The 22,577-nt window shown below is 40.6% G+C and overlaps 1 protein-coding gene across 1 annotated transcript in view; it reads left to right on the forward strand.

Moving 5' to 3' along the window:
• The window catches only part of FRY (FRY microtubule binding protein), a 451,440-nt gene that overhangs the window by 149,594 nt on the left and 279,269 nt on the right, over window positions 1-22,577 (forward strand). The window lies entirely within an intron of this gene.

Consider the following 22,577-nt stretch of genomic DNA (forward strand, 5'->3'; position numbering starts at 1 on the left):
TACAATAGCAGGGTGACCCCACTGCCCTCGCTCAGAGGGTAGCTTCAGGCTGATTTCATACATATTCACACTGTGCAAGCCACTGTCACTCCATAAAGTGTTTAGGACCCTGGACCTCTGGCTTGGCAGTGTCCCAAACTGCTAAATGTTGGATTGAGGGATGCTCACACTAGAAGAGCAGATGGAAAGTGGATAGGGATAGGAGACCTGGTGATTGTGGGGCGGTAAGTAGGATCTTTGAGACAAACTGAAACATTATCCCAGAAAAGAAGTTCCAGAAGCAAAGGGCCAGCAGGTGTCCTCACTAGAAAAGAGCAAGAAAGATAAATCTTGCTGAATTAATCTTCCCTACTGTTCCTGGCTGTTCTTGACAGATCTTTTCACCTGGACCCTCCTGCCCTCAACCATGACTTCCCCCTACCTAGACTCAGCTTTATCCGCTCTGATCCTTCTCTGCTTTCCTTCCCTGGTCAGCTATTGTTTATCAAGCAGAAAAGTCTCTCTTTATAAGTAGGCCTGCAGATCTTCCTCTGTGGAGCAGTTTTCAGAGCCTTTGGAGTGAGACAGACATGAGGCAATAGTTCCAGGATTTAAAAAAAAAAAAAAAAAAAAAAGGCCGGGTGTGATGGCTCACGCCTGTAATCCCAGCACTTTGGGAGGCTGAGGTGGGTGGATCGTGAGGTCAGGAGGTCGAGACCAGCCTGACCAACTTGGTGAAACCCCGTCTTTACTAAAAATAAAAAAATTAGGTGGGCATGGTGGCGCGCACCTGTAATCACAGCTACTCAGGAGGCTGAGGCAGGAGAATCACTTGAACCCAGGAGACAGAGGTTGCAGTGAGCCGAGATCGTGCCACTGCACTTCAGCCTGGGCGACAGAGTGAGACTCCATCTCAAAAAAAAAAAAAGAAAGAAAAAGAAAAAAAATCCTGGACCAGTTAAATGTTTAGAAAAGTATAAGGATGAACAAAGAATTTATTCACTTTTTAGTTTTCTAAGTAAGAACATTAAAAAAAAAAACAACCTTACTGCATATCAACTTCTAATGTTGTATCAGTTTGCTAGGTAAGGGACCACCCCTAAAGCAGCACCACCTCCTGTGGGCCCTTCTGTCTGGGCCTGCTCACCTGGAGCCTGACAGTTCAGATACTCTCACTCACACATTTGGACCCTCAGTTTGGGCAGCCAGGTTGGCTGGGGCCTCTCTTCAGAGGGTCTGTGATCTCAAGAGGCCAACCAGGGCTAGTTCACATAATGGTCAAGGGTTCCCAGTGGCAAGAGAGAAAATTTCAGGGCACAAGCCCTTTTCAAGTCCTTACCTCACCTTTGCTAATGTTGCATTGTCAAAGCAAGTAACACAGGCTAGCCTAGATTCAATAGGTAAATAAATAGATTCCTCCTCTTGACAAAAGGAGCTACTACATCACATTGCAAAGGGACACACAAACAGGAACAAATTTGTGACCATTTCTGCTGCAGCCTACTACAACCATAATCGTCATTTCATAGAAAAAGATCATCTTATCATGGAAAGTTAGAAAAAAAGTTCTTCAAATGTAAAATATTTAGCTTTACATATATATATTTATATATATTATATTTATATATAAATATAATATTTATATATATTATATTTATATATAAATATAATATTTATATATATATTATATTTATATATAAATATAATATTTATATATATTATATTTATATATAAATATAATATTTATATATATTATATTTATATATAAATATAATATTTATATATATTATATTTATATATAAATATAATATTTATATATATTATATTTATATATAAATATAATATTTATATAAACTCGCAGCATTTTCCTTATTTTATTTTATTTTTCTTAATACCCTGGACTGGTGAAAACTTTATTCTTAGCAGCACTATTCCAGAGAATGGTGTTTGGAACTATGTTAAGAAATGGAATCTGGCAGCATTGCCTAGGATTAGAGAAAAGGGTGGGGAGACTGAAGGAGGGAAGCCAGATAAGAATGCAGATAAAGATAATGAGAGCAGGAAGTAGGTGAGTGGCCACTGGAATAACCAGAAAGGAGGGAAATGTGATAACTAGCTCAGAGTAGCCCTTTAGTACCAGGATAGGATGGGGTGTGTGCCTGTGTGTGTGTGTGTGTGTGTGTGCGCGCGTATGCGCGTGTGTTTGAAAGGATGGGGTCCTGATTCTGGGGCTTTCGTTTTCTATTATTGGTGACAGATCACCACGAATTTAGCCACTTAAAACAACATCCACTTGTTATCTCAGTTTTCTTTGGATCAGGAACCCAGGCATGGGTTAAAACTTGATCCTCTGCTCAAGGTCCCACAAGGCCAAAATGAAGGTTTTGATCCAGATGGGCTTTTACCTGGAGGCTACGGGGAAGAATCCATTTCCAGACTCTTTCAGGGTGTTGGAGGAATCCATATCCTTACAGTTGTGGGACCGAGGTCCCTCTTTCTTTGTTGGCTGTCAGCTTGTCTTAGTGTGCTCAAGTGCCATAACAAAATACCACAGGCTGGTTTAAACAACAGGCATTTATTTTTTCACAGTTCTGGAGACTCGAAGTCTATAATCAAGGTGCCTGCATGGTCACATTATCATGAGGATGCTCTTCTGGCTTATAGATGCCTTCTGGCTGTGTCCTCACATTGGAGGGGTTGGGGGAGCAAGAGAGCTGTCTGGTATCTCTTCTAAGGGAACTAATCCCACCAAACCAGGATCCCAACCTCATGACCTCATCCTACCCTAATTGCCTCCCAAAGGCTCCGTCTGACAATATCATCACATTGGAGGTTAGGGTTTCAACATATAAATTAGGAGAGGAGGGACACAAATATTCAGTCATAGGACAGCTCCTGGGGCTGCCTGCCTTTCTTCCATGTGGCCCCTCCACCTTTAAGCCAGCAGTGACCCTAATGCTTCAGGTCCCTCTGTTTCCTTCTTCTGCCACCAACCAGAGAAAGCTCTCTACCTTTAAGGGCTTATGTGATTAGATGACACCCACCTGGATACTCTCCGTATTTTAAGATCATTTCTGCTGTCTAAAATGATCCTGGGATGATATTTCATCATATTCCAGAGATTAGAGCAGGACATGTTCAGGGAGCAGCTTTATAATTTCTGCCTACTGCATCATTTCTTATAAAGAGAAAGTGAAAGAATCAAGGAGATTTTTTCATAATATGTTATTGTGTAATAACTGTCACCTAAGATTATTGTTAGATGCCTAGAATATCATGTATAAGAAAATGCATTGCAAATATAAAGCCCTTTAGGGATCATATCTCTTATAGACAGAGTGAAGGGCTTGAATGAGCACAGATTCATAGAACTGGAGTTTGAAATTCACCTCCACCACTGGTCAGTGACCTCAAACATCCTCTCCTTTGGGGAGTTTTATTAATTGCTACCACGGACTGAGACCTGTGCATTGTACAACCCCTGGGAGATTTGCAAGCCTGGAGCAATCCGGAGGAATTCAACTCTTCCAAAAGAGTGAGCAACTGATTAGCTTTGGAAGGGGCTTATCATCAGTGTAGGCAGGTGGTGGTGACAGGGGCCTGTGATGGTTTTGTCACCTCCCATGGCCTGGTTGTTCTGGCTGGGAAGTGAAGTGCTTGCTTGCCCTGCCAGCCTCAGCAGTGTATTTTGGTGCCCTCGAGAACTGGGGTGGATGGCATGAGCCAAAGAGAAAACCAAAATGCTGACATTGACATCACAGCCACTTTTAGGGTCCAGGGGGTAGCGGTGGAATTCTTTGTTGCCAAGGATTCTGTGAGGCTTGGCTCTCAGGACCTGGACCATGGCTAGTGTTGTTCCTCACTGGGGCGAACACATGAACTCTAGATACAGTCAGGAACTTGGCGTGAGGGGGAATAGCCACTGCAGGAGGTTTGAGTGCAGAACTACTGCTGGTGCTACTAGAATATAAATGACTTGCAAAAGACAACCCTTGCCATAGAGAGCTCTCCTGCAGGATGTAGGACAGAGACTTAAAAGAGACAACTCTAAATTTATGCTTATTATCTGTGGTGGTGAAGTGAGCTCCAATGTGAGGGAATACATGTTCATGTGTGCTTTTTTTTTTTTTTCTTTTTTGAGACAGAGTCTTACTCTGTCGCCCAGGCTGGAGTGCAGTGGCGCAATCTCGGCTCACTGCAACCTCCGCCTCCCAGGTTCAAGTGATTCTCACGCCTCAGCCTCCCAAGTAGCTGGGATTACAGGCGCCCACCACCACACCCGGCTCATTTTTGTATTTTTAGTAGAGATGGGGTTTCACCATGTTGGTCAGGCTGGTCTTGAACTCCTGACCTCAAGTGATCTGCCCACCTCGATCTCCCAAAGTGCTGGGATTACAGGTGTGAGCCACTGGGCCCGGCCACGTGTGTACTTTTTTAGCACTAGACTCTAATTACCTAAATTCTGTAGAAGTAACTGCCAATAGCCTTATAACCAATGCCACTGAAGAAAATATGGACTACACAAGTTTAAAAGTTTATTTTTATTTAAACTTTTTTAAACTTTAAAAGTTTATTTTTTAACTCATATAATCTCTATACAGAAGTCACCAAAGTTTAAACAATGTAATGTTAGATGGGATGTTTCAGATTTTTTTTAAGAACACACAAAAAATGCAAAAGGTAAATTATAAGTGAAATGATTTTTTTAAACCACGGTTTATGAGAAAGTTGGTCTTGAGAGTTATTCTCAGAAGCGGGGATCTCAAAAAGGGCATTAGAATATTAAGAAATAGCAGAAATTTTTTTTTGTTTGTTTAAATCTGCCCAAGTATCTAATGCATTCACTAAATCAATTTGTCAAGGGCTGAGGAAGATGTCCGTTGCAGGCATGCCTCAGTGATGCAAGAGAAGCCAGGATCTGTGACTACCCCTCAGACCCCAGGCCTTTCCCTCTGCTGGCTTGCTCTATGGTAGAGACTTGTTCCTTGAGCAAACACTGATTTCCCTTTGCCAGTAACTCTCGGCCTGTGTCCAGAACATAAATGCATAAAGTAGTGTAAAACCCCATCATCTGTGCATACACCTGTCCCTTCTTAATCTAATTTATAATCAGACCATTTCCCCAGAAATCCTTGTTTCTGCCCAGCCATGACAGGCCTGAGTCATTTTATTTTTTATATTAGAAATAAATTTGGTAATGAAAGAGCTTTCTAGTACTTGCAAAGGTATAACAGTAATCTTTGGCATTTTTGAGTTTTTACTGTGTGCTTTATAACCACGACATTGACCCACTGACATAGATATTATTGCTATACCCCACTTTATAGAAAGGTGAGCCCCTGGAAAGCAGTATGGCAATCCTCAAAGAGATAAAAGCAGAACTACCATTCAACCCAACAATCCCATGACTGGGTATATACCCAGAGGAATATAAATCATTCTGCCATAAGGACACATGCACACGCATGTTCATTGCAGCACTATTCACATAGCAAAGACATGGAATCAACCTAAATGCCCATCAATGACAGATGGGATAAAGAGAATGATAAAGATAAAAAGACAAGAAAATGATGAAGATAAAAGAAAATGTATAGTATTTCATATACTCCATGGAATACTGTGCAGCCATAAAAAAACTGAGATCATGTCTTTCATGGGAACATGGATGGAGCTGGAGGCTCTTATTCTCAGCAAACTAACGCAGGAACAGAAAACCAAATACTGTATTTTCTTACTTATAAGCAGGAGCTAATGATGAGAATTTATGAACACAAAGAAGGAAACTACAGACACTGGTGTCTACTTGATGGCAGAGGGTGGGAGGAGGGAGAGGAGCAGAAAATATAACTACTGGGTACTGGGCTTAATTCCTGGGTGATGAAATAATCCGTACAACAAACCCTCATGACATGAGTTTACCTGTATGACAAACCTCCACGTGTACCCCCGAACCTAAAATAAAAGTAAAAAAAAGAGAAAGTTGAGGCTCAGAGGGTGCAGCAACCTTCCCAGTCACATGGCAAGGCTGTAGCCTAGCAGGATTCCCACCTGGGGTCCAGGCTCCAGGCCCTGTACTCTGGTGCCTCTCACTACTATACCTCTCAGGAAGCGTGTGCTCACCTGAGTTTGTGCCTGGAGCCCCCATGTGCCTTTGACGGTATGATGGGAGCATGTCACAGGCTAGCACTCTGAAAGGGTAGTCATTGGCCCTTCACTTGTACGAGATGAACCTTCACCTTGATATCTGCCTTCTCCTGCCCATTTCGGTGGCAGAACTGGTTTTTCAAAGCCTCAGTTTCTTAATTGGTAGAATGGGTCTAATTTTTTCGCTGCTTAGAACTCCAATGGGGTATTATGAATCTTAAATGAGACAATATATAGTCATGTGCTTGTTAAACTATAATGCATTACCTCATACCAGATGTTATTGTCAGTGTAATTATACCTTATAATTCCACTTTAATAAAAAATGAGACCTAAGTCATATTTTTCCTTGAAATTACATTGTCCTGTTCTGAAAAATAATTACTTTTCTGTCCTTGCCATGGTTGGGGCTTTCAAAAAAAGAATTACTTTTAGATTCTTTTAAAAATATCTAGATTCTATTTTGCTTCCTGACAGATATTTTCCCAGTTTTGTGTTTCCTGTGGAGGAGGGGGAAAGTACACTGTTAAAAACAATCCTAGAGAGCTTTCTTGCTTGGCACTAAGATAGAATTTAGTTGGGAATCTCTGCTAGGGCTGCGCTGACATCCTTATTCAGCCTAGTATATGGGAACGTTTTGAGATAAATTCTTGATCATGTAGAAGAGATTATTTTAAGAGCAGAAGTCAGGAGGAAACATGCTTCCTGGCTTTTATGATTACCTTATCTGGGCATAATAATAAGCTCTCCCTTGTAGGCCACTTTTTCTTCCAGAATGTTCAAGAATGTAGGTTACATGGTTCAGTTATAATAACACTTTAAGAACACAGTAAATCAAATTGCATTGCCTAAAAGTCCGTGAGTGTCATGGCAGGTCCAGGACAGAGTGGCCTAGTTGCATAGATTGAGGTTGCTGAGTGGCTCCACTCAGCAGCAACAAGAAGAATCCAGTGTCACTTCAGGCCAGGCTGCTCCCAGTCCTGAAGCAACCCAAACCTATGCAGTAAAGAGATAAAAAATGACAACCAGTTAGGATGGATCACCTCTGTAACTCAGTCACATCTTTTTTTCCCCGAGGAAGGAATCAAAATTGTATTAGTCTCTCAAGAAACAGACATGTTATATTCTACAAATAGGGTTAATATTGTGTACAAAATAATATTTGTGAACAAAAGTCTTTTAGCTGGTGATACATCAAAAGAACCATTTTTGTGGGTTAGTGTTTTCCTTCCCAATAAAATAATGTTTTGAGCTGTAGTTTTTGTTCAGATTATTAATTTGTCAGATTTTATAGCCTAGCCAGTGTGTTTTTATTTAGTCTTACTAAAGTGCCATGAGTTTCAATGTGGCTCAATTCTTGCTTAAACTTCCCTATGCTAACATCGTATATTGATCCTGAAGTCCAAGGTGATGTACCTCAAAATAACAAATGTGCAGAGCCTTTATTTAAAACGAGCAGTTTCCCTTTCAAATGCTTGGGATTTTTATGTATTCTTATCGTAAAATTGTTTTAAAATAGAATTGTGGAAGCACCCAAAATGAATCTACATTATAGTTATTTACTGAGTATATATTAATATGATTTTAATTTTGATATTGATATGTTGAATCAATTCAGTTATCCCCTTAGCGCCTTTCTCCCTCAGTTAATCTGTTTCTTAAATGTTACTGCCTTGTTCTTGCAATCTGCCTGGTGGCCCATCAGAGTTGTCGCCTGAGAATTAAATGAAATGGGAATACCTTCTCTATTAAATTCAGGTTTTTAGTGTCAGATTACTTTTAGTTTGCAAGAAACTACATATAGTATTTGCATATTCAGTTCTATGTTTGCCTTCAAGAGTTGTGTTGCAAACTCTTGAAGGCAAATATATATTTTAAGCCTGTTTGGGTTCCTATTGTTTAATAAATATGTCTTCATAGTATAAATTATCATATCTTCTTATTCCCTGACTCCTCTCCTGATTGAATTTTTTCATCCCTCTCAAGCTGACTATAACAGCTTCTTTAGGAACTTTGTCTTTAGATTTCTTTGAAGAACCTAGAGCTAAATATTTTCAGCCTATTAGACCTACTTCCTTTTTTTGTAACATTTAGGCATGCCTCATTTACTGTCTTGAAGTGGAATTCAAAGATAATACAACTCACCTATACGTATAACTTTTTTAAATATATATGTATTTAAATCCCTATCTTTAGGATACAAGAGAAAGGTAAGAACAGTAATCCATGGTAAACTACTCTGAATTTCAACCCATCAGTACTCTGACACCATTACATGGGAGGCATGCTGAGATAGTAGGATGTGTGTACCTCTAGCACAGCCACCATGGATGCACCGCCGCCTCAGCCCCAGGTGGACTGTCACAGGTATGGGCCAGGTGTGGGCCAGGTGAGGCCCTATATAATTTCCCCTGTATAATTTCCCAGGTGTTATAATTTCCCAAATTGATGGTCAATTGCTGTTAAAGCTTCAAACACAACCAAGTACAGTTTTTCCTCAACTTACATGCTAATGCATGCCTTGAAAATATTAAAGACATTAAACTTGGGCAAAAATATTTTCTTTATATGTAAAACAGATAGCTTCCAGACTTAGATCATTGTAAGTTTTTTATCTCCAAGGATGACAAGGAGGAGTATTTGAAAGTCAGGTGAGATGTGAGACAATTTTTCATTGTGCAGGAGAGCGCCACACTTTGCAGGGCATCAAGCAGATTCTGCCTTCTGCTCATGGAATGTCAGTAGCACCCTCCCCCATCACTAGGATGACAAAACCACCCCACAAATTTTGAAAAAGCCTACACAGGGAGAAACACTGTTGTAGAACATTGAGGATGCTTTGTAATGAGTGTGATTTTGCTTTATTAAAGAGTATAATTATTGTAGAAATCTATGTTATGGCCACCTTCATATTGAATGATCATCATTTGTCTTGCTACTAGATCATAAGCCTATCAAGGGCCAAGGTGTATCTTACTGTGTCAAGGGGATCTAACAGAGTGTCAGGCAATATATTGGTGATTGGTCTGTTGAATAAATAAAAGCTCGTGAACAATCTCCTCTATTTTCAAAGGAACTCATATTTTAATTAGTAATACATACCACTGTTATCAGACTTCATTGTTAAAATATTACTGTTAAGCTATTAAATGCTGGATTGTACAAACCTAGAACATAGCTAGTGATCTATGCCTAGTTGGAGCAGGTTATCTTTCTTTGTGTGTTGAAATTTTTATTGATATCATTTTAAAATAACATGTAAGAAAAGAGATGCTAGCAGCATTTACAGACTGTGTGTTTTTTTCTCCTTTAAAGAAAATTATTCTTTTCCATTGTTACAAAACTATTGAGAGCTTCTTGGTACAATAGGGCAGAGAAAAACAATAGACAGTCTCCATCCCCTGGGGTGTTGTCATCCATTTGGTGTGATGGACTAACATCTAGAACCATTAAAGCTAATGACTAAGTGCCATGTGGAATAGTGATGTTGATAGATACAGTAAGAGTCCAAGGAAGGGATTATAATGAGTAATCAGGATAGTCAGAAGGCTCATGGAATGATAGGACTTGAGCTCATCTTAAGTGATGGGTGGAATTTGAACTGGTGAAGAGGACCACATCCTCAGCAAAGGGAGAAAAATGTAACAAAGGTTTAGAGGTGGCAATTAACATGATAGGTGTGGAAGGCAGGCAGCAGGGCAGTGGCCAGGGATGATGGTAGGTTGGAGGAGGAAGAGTATGACTATTGGGGAAAAATGTAAGGAAAGTTGGTTGGTAGAGCGAGGGCCAAACTCAAAGATTATTTTGTTTTGGCCAAAATTAACTTTAAAAGATCTGATGTTAATCTTATGTTATACCTTTTTAAAAAACTATTCTCTTCAGAGGTTTGTTTTTTATTTTACTTATTTGTGTCAGTAAAAATAAAATGTTCATGGCCAGATTTTGGATTGAATGCTTAGTAGTCACGCAAGTATCAAAAAGCAAGATTTAGATAAGAGAAAATGTTATCTTTTTTTTACTGTATCATTTTACTATTATACTTTATGATTTTTTATTGCCTTCATTCAGTTAACTAAAGTTAGAATAGATGAGAATATGGAGTTAAAGGAAGGCCACATGGAGAGCTAAGCTTGAATTGGAATCAGGAGTCACTTATAGCTGTGCCACCTAGGGCAATAACTTTACTACAATTCACTTCAGTCTTCCCATCTTTAAAATGGAGGTAATACCTTACCCATAAACACACTGCAGGTCTGTGGATTAAGTGTCATAACAGCCTATTGTGTGGCACAAAGAAGGCACTTAATGGATGTTAGGTCCCTTATTGGATTAAAGTAAGATATTTAACTTCTTTAAGAGTAGGTACAATTTGTGTTGAGTCATAGAACCATTAAAGCTCATAAAAATTACATCATATCAGGCAAGTATTTATTATGAGTGACCTTGGATTCTCTAAATTCAGTTTCTTCATCTATAAAATAGAGATAAAATACTCATAAAATTATGAGGATTAAGTGAGATAACGCATGAAAAGTACTCAGCACAGTGACTGCTGATACCTAGCAATCATGCAATAAACACTATCATTAGTATAAGGATGTTATAATTATGATGCCTACATGCTACACATTTATACTGTCTCTATCTTTACTACAGTCCTAAGTGGTATGTATTATTAATGTTCTTATGTTTATATGAGCAAGAACTGAAGTATAGGGAACTTAAGTGACGTGCTCAGAGTTTCCAACCGGTTCATCAGTGAGATTGGACTTGACCATAGATCCTCTGAATCCGAATCAGGTGTGGTTTCGCCATGCTAGTGTTGCTTCAGTCCTTTGCAATGTGCAGGATAACCCCTTCCTTCAAATCCCCCTCTAAAAATGATTTATGGCTGGGTGCAGTGACTCATGCCTGTAATTCCAGCATTTTGGGAGGCTGAGGCGGGACGATCACTCAAGGCCAGAAGTTTGAGACCAGCCTGGTCAACATAGCGAGACATGGTTGCTACAAAAAATTTTTGAAAAAAAATTAGCCAGGCATGGTGGCACATGCCTGTAGTCCCAGCTACTTGGGAGACTGAGATGGGAGGATTGCTTGAGCCCAGGAGGTTGAGACTGCAGTGAGCTATGATCATGCCTCTGCACTCCAGCCTGGGTGAAAGAGCGAGACTCTGTCTCAAAAATAAATAAATAAATAAATAAATAAATATAAAAATGATATATATAACAGTTCAGAAATCACTGGACAGAATAATGAACGTTGCTTGAGACCCAGAGCCTCAAGTAACATTTTGTGTAGTACCAGCCCTGCCTAGAGCTGACTGCCCAATGACGAAGGTAAAGATGAAACAGATAACCCTGTTCCTAGCAACTCCACTTTGTTTGCAATGCATTTTTCCCAATGCCTTCATGCTCACAGTGTAGGCTGTGGAAGTTGGGTGGGAAATTTGATGATTAGGATTTATTCAACACAGTTTGCCTTTTACTATTGATCACTTCTTTCCGGAATTATAAACATGTTTGATTTATTACCATCTATTTCATAGCCAAGTTTCCAAATCTAGTTGTCAACCAATGTTAATAGTTTCTTTGGTTCTATTTAGAGTGACAATAAATATTTTGGAGGCACAACTAATATGAACAAAGGTACTGCAAACCTAGACATATGTTGGGTTGCAGAAGTTGCCATAATAGACCCATATGTAGTATCGCTCTTGGCACATGGCAGAATTTTAGCAAGCTGAAAATAAAGTTTGCAGGAGCAGGCAAATGTTAAACATCTGCCAAAGTGAATTATGAAACAGAAATTGTATTTACCAAAAACGTTTGTGCTCTTTAATTACCTGAACATTGTAATCCTCAGTATTTCAGAGCTATGTGAAAAACCTAAAATCTTAACATTAACATTGGAACTCATCTTCTTCATTGGAGTGGAAGTTGGAGGGTGTCCTGTCTTTCTTACTCTTTCGTATTCAAGGACAGGCCTATTTTTTTTTTAAAACTGCTGTGAGGTCATCTGGTGATTTTTTTTTTTTTTTAACTGAATTGCTGTGAGAAAGTATACAGCTCATCTGTTGGCTCAGGGTCTCTGCCAAAAGAACCTTTGGAATAACAGCAGCAGAATTCATGAGATTCCTGTGAGTTTCATTCTGTTCTTTGAATGCTGGCTTATTGAAAGATATATGGGCAGCCACAGGCACAGCTAGAATTAGGCACAGCCAGAATTCACCATCTGCCACTACTCTCAGGAGTATAGGAAGATGATAATTTTTAACATTATTAATTATTCATCTTAGACATTTATTAAGACTCCACAGTCTTCAGCTCTTGGAGCTCATGCTGTAAATTAAACAGACCTAAGAAATAGGAATGGAACCAGAAGAAACATCTATCTCCTTTAAAAAAATAAATAAATAAATTGAAATGCGTTGGCTTTAAGAAAACAATATATGTAGTCAATTTTACTTAAAATTTATTTTTTCTCAGGTGTTAGAAGGTACAATGAATGGATAACACATTAAGCTTGGGAAAATGCAAAATATAAGTGTACGGCCCTGATAACTTTGATAGAATCTTTAGATGAGAACAAATTTAGACCTTTTCTCTGAGGTCTGTGAACATGTTCTATGAACATGTAGACCTTTTCTGTGAGGAATACCTATATTTGATTCATTAGTAAAAGTAAAACCAGATTAAGAAAATTTCAACATTGGAAAAGGACCTTGAAGTAGCCTAAACATGTGCCCTGTGCATGCAGCTTCTCAATAACATCCTCATGGCAGATGTGTTCAGCTTCTGCTTAAATACCTCCCATGACAGGAAAATCATTCCTTCCAGAGGAAATTGATCCACTCAACATATTTACCGAACACCTGTTTGCTGTGTCTGATCTGGTAGAGCTTACACCTACCCAGAAGAGTCAGACAGTAAACAATACATTCAATAAATAAGTAAATTATATATCAAGTTCATTCCATTTTCAGATGTGTTATTTTGTTAGAAAGCTTTTCCTTATATTTCCTTACACATAATGATTGTTTAGGTGTTTGAAGAAAGTATTTGTTGCCCTCTCGAGTCACCTGGTTTTCAGTGTACGCTCCTGGTTGGTGAAACAGTTGTTCCTATGTATTAGTTTGCTAGGGCCACCATAACAAAGTACCGCAGGCTGTTTGGCTAAACAACACACATTTGTTTTCTCACATTTCTGAAGGCTAGAAGTCCCAGATCAAGGTGCTGGCAGGGTTGGTTCTTTCTGAGGCCTCTCTCCTTGCCTTATAGATTGCCGTCTTCTCCCTGTGTCCTCCCATGCTCTTTGTATGTGTGTGATAATCTTCTTTCCTTTGTTTGTTTGTTTGTTTGAGACTGAGTCTCGCGCTGTCACCCAGGCTGGAGTGGAGTGGTGCAATCTTGGCTCACTACAGCCTCCTCCACCTAGGTTCAAGCCATTCTCCTGCCTCAGCCTCCCGAATAGCTGGGATTACAGGCACCCATGAGTTTCACCATGTTGGCCAGGCTGGTCTCGAACTCCTGACCTCAGTTGATCCGCCTGCTTCAGGCTCCCAAAGTGCTGGGATTTACAGGAGTGAGCCACCACGCCTGGCCACTAATCATCTTAAAAGGACACTAGTCATATTGGATTGGGTCCACCCTAATGACCTTGTTTTATCTTAGTTGTTACTTTAAAAGCCCTGTCTCCAAATGCAGTCACATTCTGAGTACAGAGGGTTAGGACTTCAACATATGGATTTGGGGGGCACAAGTCAGCCCCTAACACATATCCCTTGTCTTTTGGAACTCACAGAAGTGGGAGGATAATTCCATGAATATAACCAGGCAAGATGGTCCCATCCCATGTTCTAGACATCTAGTTTACCTTTGATAGTCCCAGCATGGTTGACTGATGTTGAGCTTGCAGTCTGTGAGAAATCCCAAGTCTCTACACAGCTTGTTTTTTTAGGCTTGTCTTCTCCTATCCTTTGCATAATTTATTCTTTTGTCTAGTCACACTGGGGATACAGCAGGGAACCAAGTAGACATTGTCCCTGTCTCTTGGAACTTAACATACATTAGTGAAGGCTGTCAGTGAACAAGTGAGCAAACAAATATATAATTACAAATTGTAAGATGTACTATAAAGTGAATGAACAGATAAATAGTAGAAGAGACATCCTACTCTTGATAGTTTTTTTTTTGGTGGGGTATGCATTTTGGCATTTACCCTGAAATAAAACATTATTTTTAATATATCTGGCCTATTAGTCCACCCTACCCCAACCATTTATAGAAGAGATCCTGGCTGTTATTTGTTATATTTAGTGCCCTCATCCTTCACTTTATTCCTAAATGTGATTAAGTATGACACCTCTGGCTTTATCCCAGTCATCAATAAAAATATCTAACGGGACAGAACAGTACCATTGTTGTTCTAGAGCTAACAGTAATATCCATTAGCTACACATAGATAAAGATCTAGCCAGCATATATAAAGTGAGACTCTTATTAGAAATATTAACAAGATTAATGCTGCCCACTGCTAAGTTTTCTATTTCACCAGCCGAGTCTTAAATGTTCCTCTGGCTGTACCACATTGATCACAAAAGGCCTTTCAAGTTGTCTGCCTGATGATTTTTAAAAGGTCAAATTCATTTAAAGTATTTCACTCATAATGTGTGGAAATAGAAGTTGTTTTCAATCTAACCAGAAAGAACGTCACTTACAAACCAGAATGCCTACGTTTTGCAGGGCCGAGGCTCCAAGGTGATGTTCATCAGCTCCTTTCACATGGATCTAACCTGCCCATGTAGGCCCACTCCAATCACCTGGAAAGTGTGAGTCCAAGGCCAGAGCCTACCCAGGCCAGTTCTGTGATGCCCTCTTTCTCCTTATCTTGGGCATCCTTGGCTTTAATGGCCAATTCTGTACTTGCTGCCCTGGCTCTACCTGGTCTCCCACATAAACAGTTCCCACGTTTGTGTTTGGCCATCAAACGCAGTGTTTGGGTAAGAGGCACTCCAGATCTCTCAGCTGCCAGTCCACTGAGCTGATTCTCTTTTTAGTTGGAGTAGGGAGAGTTTAATCAAATTTAGAGAACTGGGGATTGGAATCATCCAGCAGGCACATCACCCTTGGTCATCACAGGGTTACCCATCCAGAGCAGTGGAGAAAATGAAATGTTTTCGGAGGCAGTCAAACTTGACCTTTAATTTAGCATGGACCATAGCTTGTCAAGGTTCATCAGCAGAGTGGTACTGTTGTAAGCATTTGCTAATGTAGATATTATTTGACATTAATTTACTTGCTAATTTGACACATTTTTGTATAACACAGAATAAGTTAAATTGCAACAAAATTTATTTATTTATTTATTTATTGAATATTCCTTAAACACCTATCACATGCTAGGCATTGTTCTGGGTGCTAAAATTACAGCAGTGACTAAAATAGACACAGCTCCTTCCCTCACAGATCTTATATTCTGGTGGGGGAGGGTGGGAGACTAAGACCATGTAAATATGTATTATTCAGAGAGTGAAATATGCTTTGAATAAAATATAGAAACAGAAGAAAGTTACAATGACAGGGGAAGGAAATTTCACCTTATATTGGATGGTCAGGGAACATCTTATTGATAGGCAGAGCCTGAAGAAAGAGAAAGAGCAAACCATATGGATACCTGGAGAGAGGAAGTTTGGGCAGAAGGAAGAGCAAATGCAAAGGCCCTGGGCTGGGTCTTTTCAAGGAAAAGCAAGGAGGCCACTGTGGCTGGTGTGGAGCTGGTGCTTATTCTACACTGCTGCATTTCAGAAAGTGTAACAAAGAACCAGATTGCTCTTTGCTAGACTTGCCCTATTTTGTTGTGGTTGTTAACTAAAAATACATGAGAAAAAGGTGTTTTTTATACTGCTAAGGTTGCATTCTTGATTGGCTAAGGAGTTAACCCCAGGGTGTGTGTGTGTGTGTGTGTGTGTGTGTGAATGATATATATACATACCTATACACACACACGTTTGTTTAATGAAATGGGAGAGAAGTTGAGACATACCTTTTTGTGCTTCAATGTGAGCCTGTGAGAGTTAGTAGTTTACCTGATACAAAACCCCTTTGTAATCTATTATGCAGCCTGTTATTAGCAATCAGTCCTACAAGTGCTATTATTTTCATCCTCCGAGTAAAGCATAGGAGTTGGGTAAGGGTCAGAGTAGTTTGAAATTTGGATAAGAACTCAAATTATTTACTGACTTCCCTCACACCTACATCTAACTTCTGCAGGAGCTATCCCATTAGTTGAGAATGATTTAATAAGCAAAACCTGGGGTGAGTTTACCTCCTTAGGCCAGTTCAGTTTTTAGACATAGTTGGCTTGCCCTGAGCTCTTCTTGGCCTATTTCTGGGCATTATGCATCCTGAGAAATATTGGGATTTTTTTTCTGTTACAAAGCAAACACTTCTCGTGCTTCCAAGTGTTTACATGTATCAGGCCCTAAGTGGTGGCCCTATCAGGAGCAGAGTTTGCAGGCGATGCTGTGCAGGGTAGGCATGGCTCAGCCTGTGCTGTCTGTGTGGTTCCAATGGTTCCAATATCCCAGCCGGGCTGTGCCTGTCCACCAGCCTGCTGGTTACCACAGCAGATAACATAGTAGACTCAGGGTTCAAGAAGAGCAACCACCCAGAGCAAATGGATAAAACTGTAACTGCTTCATGGCTAGACTCTCTGAAGAAATGCCTCTGACTTAACCTCAGTTGGTCCTCAGAAGAAAGTTTGCAAAAACAAGAACAATGTCTGAACTCATTCCTTGACCATAACCATCAAATTTAAATGCCACAGTTTCTCCATGTGGGAAATTCAAAGACATTGTGGACCTTTGCATGATGTGAAGGTGTATTAATGAGCTAGCTAGCTCCTTTTTGGAAAAGAAAACCTCAGAGTAAGACATAAAGGTCTTTCTTGGCTGGAGCTGTTCTTTCATGAGTGATCAGCTAGGTAAGCATGTTCCAGTAAAATTAAGCCTCACCATTGACAAGTGTTTGGAGGGCGTTGTAAGATTCATGGATACATCCTGCGTCTGCCTTGTTGTTTTCTACGGGTTGAACATACGGCATTTAAGGAAATTTTGTGGTTAGTAACAGAAGATTTCAAAATTAATCTCTAGAATTTATATCTCTTAGGTTGGATATTTTAATAAAAACACAATATTCCGTACTGTCATGTGATTGCTAGCCTTTGGTTTGTATGAAACAATTGTTTCACTCTTTCTGTAGATTTCTACAAAAAATCACTTGGCAGATACATACCAAAAGAATATTGTATTTTATATATTTAATGTATTGAAAGGGATGCTGTCATACCCAATGCTTCTGAGCTCACCCACAAAAATAAACCTCATGTTTATACTTAAATTTATTTATTCAGCTAGCATGTTTTAGAATCTGTTATGTACCAGACGCTATGCTAGAGGCTGGTAATTCAGAAATGAGAGACTCAGCCTTCCACTTCCATCAAGGGGCTTACAGTTTAGTGGGGAGACAGAGAAGTAAACTGCAAACACAAGATCAGGTAACAAGTACTACTGGGGCCCAAAGCAAGGGTATTTCACTTTGCCTGGGGAAGTCAGTCAGAGCTTCTCAGAAGAATGGGTAAGGGTTAGAGCTGGAATTAAGAGGAAGGAAAAGCAGAATGTATAGTGCAGGGCCTAACAGTAGTTCACAGCCTGGTGTTTCGGCAGACTTGCAGACAGTTCCCTATAGCTGAAGCACAGGGTTGCATGAAGTTAGAGAGGTGGGAAGGGGTCTTGTATGGCAACCAAGGGTTGGGCTTTATCTCAAAAGGGATTGAGAAAAGTTGTAACAATCTGGCAGCAGTTATGAGGACTGAGCCAATAGGAAGGCTATTGCATTGATCCAAGTGAAGTATTACAAATACCTTAATTAATAGAATGATGGTAGGAAAGAGGATGAGAAAACAGATACAAACAATTTTTAAGAGGTAGATTCAACAGGGCTTGCTGAGTCTTTGAATCTGGGGGATGAGAAGGAAGAAAAGTCTTGAATTTCTAACTTGAGTGACTTAGAAAATGATAATGTCATTCAGGCAATAAAGGAGAAAGTAACAACTGGGGAAGGAAAGTGGTTAGCTTAGATGTAGCCATGTTGAATTTCAGGTACCTGAGGAGTATCCGGATTGAGGTGGACAGTAAGATGTAAAGAGGTAACATATGGATGTGAACTTCCGTGGAGAGGTCTGAGGTGTAAAAGTAATTTGGGAAACGTCAGACAATAGGTGAAGCTGTGGGTTCAGATGAATCATCCTAGGCAATATTTATATATAAGAAGGAAAGGGGCTGAATATGGAGTTCTGAGTTATTCTTGCCATTGCAGGGAGGGATAGAGAAGGAGCCCCTAATGCAAAGAGACCAAATAGTCACAGAGGTAGGAGGACAGAGGAGACAAATGTCACAGTAGCCAAGTAAAGCGAACTTCTCAAAAAAGAAGACTTGACCAGTAATGCCAAATGCTGTAAAGAGGCCAAGTAGGGTGAGGACTGGAAAGTTCCATAGGGCTTAGGCATTGGTGGTTATGACACACTCATTCCCAATGTGCTGGAATGGCAGTAAGTTGGAATGAAGGGGATTAGGAGGGAGAGACAGAGAAGTTTCTAAGAAACTTGGCTGTGAGAAGTAAAAGCGAAATAACTAAACATGAGGAAAGAGCTGTCTGCTGCTGGTTGCCGCTGAATCTGTCAAGCTGATTTCTCCCAACCTGAGTGAACAAGAGCAGCAAGGAATGCCCTGGCCCGCGCCCTCCCTCCCGCCCCCATCAGCATTCAAATCAACAGGATCTTACTAACAGTGTTTTAAAGGATAAGGGTGGCCAATCCTAGTTAGATACCTGTCCTGGGGCTTTGTAGTACCTCCAGTTATTCTGAAGTAGAAAAAGAGTTTCAGACTCACTAGAGATGTTATAGCTTTGATGTAAGCAGTCTTTAGTAGACAAAAAACCTCGCTTTGAATAGCATGGATGTGAAATAGCTCCAGTGAGAAATCTCTCCTTTAACACGCAAGAAGTAACAGGATCGATGTCTCAGCTTTCTACCTTAACAGGCATTTGAGGGTACACAAAAGGGCAGTGGATTTTAGTCCATCCAGTTCTCCCACCAGTGAGGACCTTGGATACATTGTTTACAGCTTGGCCTTGAGGTTGTCATCTGTATCATGAGTGGATTTGATTCAATGACTTATAAGATCCACCCCTCCCAGATATGCTGGATTTTGATCTTGTCTTCAGAGCTTCCATTTGTTTTCCCTTTCACCATACCTCCCATGCATTTCCTTTCCTCCCACACATAGAGCTTCTGCGGCGTCCAAGTCTACATTACACTGCTAGGGAAAGAGCCCCATCTACAACTGACATGGTCGGAGGTTGTGTCAGGGAAGTAAGAACTCAAACACTGAGAAGATTGAGACTATTTTTCTCCAGCAGCTTACTTTCCTTGGCTTCTCTTCACCCGTTGCTGCCAGCTTATTCTCCATCATGCTTCTCTTAGTCCAAATGGGACTTTGTTCAAACAGATACCCAAGGGCCTAAAAAAATATGAACAGCTTTTGCATGGAGAAGACTAAAGGCCTGAAGCAGCCAGGGTAAAGTCACTGACCTGCTCTGACTCCCTGTCATTGGTGAGAAGATCTGTTCATTCATTCATTAAACACCATGGCTGTTCATTCAGTAATTGCTTACTAAGTGTCTACCATGTGCTACGTTTATTGTGTCCCCCTTGTGTCCTAGAACATAGGAGTAAGATGGTGACCAAAATAAACATAGAATGTACCTAGTGAAATTGATAGTCCAAACAGGGAGAAAGCATATTGAAAACTAGCTGCACAATAAATGCATAATTTGTGATAAAGTATTTGTGTCAATAAGAAATGTCAACTGTGGCTCTAGATTTAGACCACGGAGTTAAGGGAAAGCTTCTCTGAGGAAGCAATACTTAGATGGATGAAGGGCAAATAGAATTTAGCCAAGGGAAGAGAGGAGGGCCTCTAGGCAGGTGGAACAGCAATGCTGAGCCCTGAGGTGCAGGAGTCCTGGGTAGCAGGGAAGGTGCAAGATGAGACTGAAGAGTTAGGCAGGAACCAACAATGCCACACCTGGAAAACCAGGAAAGTGTAAGGTCACGGAAGCAAGAAAAAGAGAGTTGCAGGAAGAAGGGTGTGGAGCTATATCAAACGCTACGGGGATGCCGTTTCAGTTAAGGGCTGAGAAGAGCCCACTGGCTAAGTGGAAACTGTTGGTCACCTTAGTGGAAGTGTGGCCAAGGAGTCAGCCTGAAGTGGGCTGAAGGGGGAAGGGGAGTGGAAAGAGGAACTGAAGGCTGCGTATAAAGGCAGCTGTGTCGAGACATTAAGCGATGATTGGGAAGTCAGGAAGGTAGGCTAGGAATTTGTATTAGTCTATTCTCTCATTGCTGTAAAGAAATACCTGAGACTGGGTAATTTATAGAGAAAAGAAGTTTGTCTCATGGTTCTGTGGGCTATACAGGAAGCATAGTGGCTTCTGCTTTTGGGGACCTCTCAGGAAGCTTCCAATCATGCCAGAAGGAAAAGGGGAGCAGGCACCTTAACATGGCAGGAGCAAGAGAGAGTGAGGGGGTAGGTGTTGGACACTTTTAAACCACCAGATCTCATGAGAACTCACCATCATGAGGACAGTGCCAAGAGAGATGATGCTAAGCCATTCATGAGATATCTACCCCATGATCCAATCACCTCCCACCAGGCTCCACCTTCAACAATGGGGATTACAATTCAACGTGAGATTTGATGGGGACACAAATCCAAACCATATCAGAATTGGAAGGAAATATGGGATAAGATAAGGGTTTTTGTTTTATTTCTGTTTGCTTGTAAGACAAGAGGTATTGGCTATGTTTTCATAAAGGCAAGAAAGATTTTATAGAAAGGGAAGGGTTAAGATGCCAGAGACCCATAGGAGTGACAATCTTGGGCAGGAGGCAGAAACAGGGTCAGGAGAGGGGACAAAGGTGGCTTTGTGGATTTGATGGCAGAAAAATGGGACTTCCTATCCGGTGCCATGTAGGAGGCAGGGTCGTCCCTGAGAACGAGATGGGAGGAGGGAAGCAGGAAGGCTGTGGAGTGCACAGGGCAGAAATGACTGTTGCAGTGAGGGATGCTTGCTGGGCCCAGGAAGGCCTGGTGGGGAGGTCTGCTTCCCTGACCTGCCTGTGGGGTTTTCCACTTGCCACCTCCCCATTGACCCTGCCAGTGTTCTTAGAAGGGTGTAAGAATGTTGTTTTGATTTTGTTCCCGTGTTTTTCCAAAGTCAAATTGTACCACGTTATAGAATTTCCTACAGATCCTGAATATTCTGACGTGGGAGCAAGTGCTTTCTGCTCTGGTAATTTTACGCTATTTGATTTCAAATTAGTTTCATGATTTGTTTCCTCCCATGTTTACCCTTTGAGTTGCTTATTTCCTTTGGCTTCATCATTTGAAAAACTTATGATTTGGTGTCTGTCTTTTCTGGTTGTTTTTTTGCAACCACGTCTCACAGTTTAGAGCCTTCCATTTCATTTTATGGAACATGTTGTAAAGTTGGAATCTTTCATGCAAGCCCACTTGCAAAAATATCCAAATATTTTTGCCTTATGTATTTCTTGGTATTCTCTCTTTCTCTCTCTCTCTGTATTTCTTGGTATTCTCTCTCTCTCTGTGTGTGTGTGTGTGTGTGTGTGTGTGTGTGTGTGTGTGTGTGTGTGTGTGTGTGTGTCTGTCTGTCTCTGTCACCTTCAGGTAGCATTCGTGGCAATAACAAGAATGTCTGCTGGACCCTTTACCTCTCTCTTCCCTCGCCACTATACACCTGGTGCTCACCAGGTCCCTGCTGCTGTTTTGTCACTTGACTTTGTATCATATTGAGTTTCTGCCTTGGGTTCTCTGCTTGTACTCTGTCTTCTCCTTTTCATAATCACTCCAGGTCCCTTCCACTTTTTTTCTGGACACCCAGAGTCTTTTTCTTTCTTCCAGTGACAGTCAGAAGTTGGGGGAGCCCCCTTGGATGCATATTGTTGGAGGTTCCTAAGTTCATACCAAGTATCTTTAGAAATCAGGAAGGATGAGGAACAGAACTAACATTTTATGAGCATCTACTGGTATTGGATGCATTTCTTATGCCGCCTTATATTAACCTTTACCATAACCTTGTGGTAGGGAGTATTGTTTTGATTTCATAGACAGATAAGTCAATCCCAGAAAGATTCCATAACTTGAGAAATATATCAGGGCCAGGACTAAAACTGTCCTTGTTTCCTGCCTGAAGCTCAGGGTGACTGACAGTTATCATTGTCAATGTCTAGACACGAAATATTCATCCCAGTTAGGCATGGGCCTAGGTGGGACCTCAGATCTTGAACTCACGCTGTGATATGAAAGTGGTCTC

The sequence above is a fragment of the Gorilla gorilla genome, chromosome 14 (assembly GCF_029281585.2).
Source record: "Gorilla gorilla gorilla isolate KB3781 chromosome 14, NHGRI_mGorGor1-v2.1_pri, whole genome shotgun sequence".
NCBI lineage: Eukaryota > Metazoa > Chordata > Mammalia > Primates > Hominidae > Gorilla > Gorilla gorilla.